Source organism: Poecilia reticulata, linkage group LG12, assembly GCF_000633615.1.
Source record: "Poecilia reticulata strain Guanapo linkage group LG12, Guppy_female_1.0+MT, whole genome shotgun sequence".
NCBI classification, from domain to species: Eukaryota; Metazoa; Chordata; class Actinopteri; order Cyprinodontiformes; family Poeciliidae; genus Poecilia; species Poecilia reticulata.
Window position 1 is genome coordinate 26,176,540 of NC_024342.1, and position 4,373 is coordinate 26,180,912.

Here is a 4,373-nt window from a genome sequence, read left to right on the forward strand (position 1 = left end):
GATTCTCACACCTCAGAGTTTTAGTTAAAACGCCATTTAACAAAGATTCTCACACCCCTAGAAATAGATTCGTTTAACTGGGACGTTTCCGGGGGCTTTACACAGACAGTGTGAAAGAGAAATAAAAAGAAGTTAATAACTAGATAAAAAGTAAAGATTAAAAACATCAAAGCTGTGATTATGATTCAGAAAAATTATACAAAATGGTTCTGGACCATCAAAGAAAGCATTTTCATTTTAAAATGGAAGTAAAGTAAAAAACTGTAATATCATCCACAGCAACTTGGTTTTTTTCAGATTTTAGTTCACCTTCATGTACCTGCTTTACTTCCTGACACCTGAGGCTCATATCAGTAATAAACAATGCAAACAGAATAGGGAGGATTGATACCATGTGACCCTTTTTGGTCACATGACTCAGAAACCCAGCAGCATGAACTGGTTGCAGCTCAGTTCACAGTTTATAGGTGGGACCGTCTTCTTTGTGCTCAGATCTGCACAACTTTTCAACCCGACTACAACAAAAGGTAGGATCAGTTTTATTATCTACTGTTTGAGATTCAAAAAGCTGGAAAAAGCACCTTGTTAATATATTTTACATAATATAAATGCAGTTGTATAATAACTAACCATCACAATGAAATGTCTCCTTACATTTGTATTATTTACTATATATTTATTATATCCTCATTTGTAAATTACATGTAATATTAACATTACATCACTGTTGCTGTTAAAATAATGTTTCATAACTATTGCTTTAAGACGTGGTTTAAGGAAGTGCACAAATTATTTGCATTCTGAATTTGTCAGTTAAATCTAAACAGGATTTTCTGGTTTAGGCCTCAGTTTTATATGAGAACAATGTTGGTTAAACGTCACAGTGCAAACAAGATCAGGTTTAAAGATTCCATACACAAAAGCACTAGTTGCTGAAAATAAACAGAAAGTGTGTCATTCAATAGTTTTTAATCAAGAGGACCTAAAGTTGTATTATTGTAAAGCTTTGTTTCATAAATGACTTCCTTTTTTGTATCTGTTCCTTTTCACAAGCTGTTTCTGATAGGACAGAAAAATCCAGAAAAGGTTTAAATCTGAACTACTGCTTCCTCTTTTGTAAAATTGTGATGAGTCAGCTGGTGATTGGAGTAGAGCTACATTTGAATTCAATGCCATATTTGATATTGACTAAATAGATATTTATAGAATTTAGTAATGATTCTAAAATATTCATTTTAGAATATTTTTTAGAATTACGCATCGTATATGCATCGATGCGTTCAGCAGCGCTCCCCGACGACACACCCAAAATCTGGTGCAGATTGCCCGATGTAGAGAGGAGACATAGCTCACGGATTAACCTAGAGGGCGCAGTGGTGTCAAGTTATAATTAATGCTTTTGGACTCTTTAGAGGTTCACCAGAGTCAATCATAACAAGTTTGGTGCAAATTGGATGATGCATGTGTAATTTAGAGACTATAGTATGCAAACAGCAAGGGACTTAAATTCGCCATTCAGCCACGCCCACACGGTTCAGCCAACAGAAAACATTGACAGATTTCATAATCATGTCATTTTATGTTTGTTGGCACATCATTCAACCCATTTGAATCGTAGAGTAAAAGTAAGACATCCGTCAGAAAAAACAGGTAACTTACTGTTGGAGAGGGGCGTGGCTAAGGTGATGTCATCAAATGACCATGTGAATGTGATCAGGGCTGGTCTATAATGAGACATGGAAAGTCTGATGCAGTTCTGACCTAGCATTTGGAAGTTATTGCACATTCATGTTTCACGGTGAATAGTCAACGTTTGACACTTAACCGAAGTCACTGGAACGCCGTTGCCATAGGTTTGCCTCTAAATTCCACAATTTTGAGTCCAGCTGCACCTAACTCCCTTGGATGGATCCTTATCCAACCCCGGAAAGGAATCCAGTGCAATATTTTGTGGGCGTGGCCTAATGTCTCAACAGCGCACCCTAGAAATGTTTAAATGATCAGCCCCAAGTCATGCTTTAACCTAGAATTATGAAACTTGGTACACGTGTATCATGTCAGGACATATTTCTTCCTTTTTATAGACGTCACATCTGATCGAACTCCTCCTACAGCTTTTGAGATACAGACTTCAAACTCATTCAGCACACTCTCGAGACATTGCAGGTGAAAAGTTATCACAGGATTTTTTTGTACATCAAAGCATGTGGGCGTGGCTAAGTGTCAAACTTTGACTATTCACCATAAAACATCAAAGTGTGATAACTTCCACATACAAGAAAACAGCTTTATCACACTTCCTATGTCTGATGACCAGCCCTCACATTTAGGTGGTCAATTGATGACATAACCATAGCCCCGCCCACTTCCAGCAGGAAGTCCCCTGTGTTTTTTCTACTGTATGTCTTACTTTTTCTCTGATTTATATGGGTTTAATCTAGAGATGTGCCGATCAAATTTTTTCCTGCTGATACCGATACCGATCACCCATGAGGGCCGATCACCGATGCTGATCACCGATACGATCACATCCATCCATCCATCCAGCTTCAGAAGGGAGGCCCAGACTTCCCTTCCCAGCCTCTTCCAGCTCCTCCAGGAACCCCAAGGCGTTTCCAGGCCATAGAGAGACATCGTCCCTCCAGGTGTCCTGGGTCTCCCCTCCTCCCGGTGGGACCTGAACTCCTCACCAGGGAGGCGTCCAGGAGGCATCCTGACCAGATGCCCGAGCCTCAACTGGCTCCTCTCGACGTGGAGGAGCAGCGGCTCTACTCTGAGTCCCTCCCGGATGACCGAGCTTCTCTCTCTAAGGGAGAGCCCAGCCACCCTGCGGAGGAGGAAACCCATTTCGGCCGCTTGTACCCGTGATCTCGTTCTTTCGGTCATGACCCAAAGCTCATGACCATAGATGAGGGTGGGAACGAAGATCGACCGGTAAATCGAGAGCTTCGCTTTTTGGCTCAGCTCTCTCTTCACCACGACGGACCGGTACAGCGCCCGCTTCACGGCAGACGCTGCCCCAACCCGCCTGTCGATCTCCCGCTCCCTTCTTCCCTCATTATGAACAAGATCCCCAGATACTTAAACTCCTCCACTTGAGGCAGGACGACCCCCCTGACCCGGAGAAGGCACTCTACCCTTTTCCGGCTCACATAATAATAATAATAATTATTATTTTATCATAAGCACTACGGTTACATTATGTGGAAAAAGGAACCATGAATTCACCTTAATTTAGACAAAAACTTGTTTTTAATAACTTTTTCCAAGAAGAAAACTAAACAAAACAGGCATTCTGCAAATTGTACTGCTATCAATAATACTATCTTTAACAGACTGATAACATACGGAGGCTCTGAAGAGGCTAAATAATGCAAAGAGCCAAAAATAAAACCTCTCAAAATTTAAGTATAAAACTTAGCATTCAAAGGCAAATACAGGATCCATTACAATAAACAATCCAGAGTTACTGAATGAAAACTTCCTGTTAGCATGGCGGCTAGCTGATTACTGCTAGTTCTGAGTGTTTCTGACTGAGCAGAGTAATTATGCAGAGCAAGGAGGAGATCGATTATTTTTTAGAGATTAACTGTCTCATGTTCCGACAGCGAAAGTTTTAATACGTATGTAAAATGTATTTTTTTTAGGTTAGATGCTGCAGCTTTAAGCAGCAGCATCGGTGTGAGAGTCACTACCAGGTGGAGCAGAAGCGGCGCTCCGTCTGTGAAATATTACTACCTGTAGCGTAGCAGCGGTTCAACAGCGAGAGCAGAACCAGCGTCTTACATCGCAGCTCCAAGACTTAAATAATTTAGCGGGTTATTTGTTTAGCTTTCTGACCGTCATGCTAATCCGGGTGAGTGTTTGTAGCTGTGCGCTGCTTTACCTGCTATCTGATCCTCCATATGTCTTTTTTTACTGCAGTGAGCCTCGATGTAACTAAACTCAGTCAAGTATGTCATTGTTTTTATGTCGTATTAGCTTCGTTGTGTTGATGCATTTTGACGTGCTTCAATTTTCCGCCGCAACACGCAAACTTCCCCATTCACTCAGTGCGTTATAGTTATAGTTCCACATCGCTTAGGATTTGTTGCTGYGCGTTTGCAGTGTGAAGGAAAGAGGAGACCAGCTGCACAGGCAGGCTGAGAAATGAGATGCAGGTGATCGGTATCGGCAACAAGAGACAGTGATCGGCGATCACTGATCATACTTTTTCACGGAAATCGGGCGATTATGATCGGTGACCGATCGATCAGCACACCTCTAGTTTAATCCTGTGTCAACATAAAATGACATGATAATGAACTCTGTCAATGCTGGCTGAACCTCGGCCAAATGGCGAGTTGCAGTCCCTCGCTATTTGCATATGGTTG

At 41.5% G+C, this 4,373-nt stretch overlaps 1 pseudogene; it reads left to right on the forward strand.

Annotated features, from left to right (window-relative positions):
- Positions 1 to 400: 400 nt before the first annotated feature.
- LOC103474099 (uncharacterized) overlaps positions 401 to 4,373 on the forward strand; it is a 12,219-nt pseudogene continuing 8,246 nt past the window's right edge.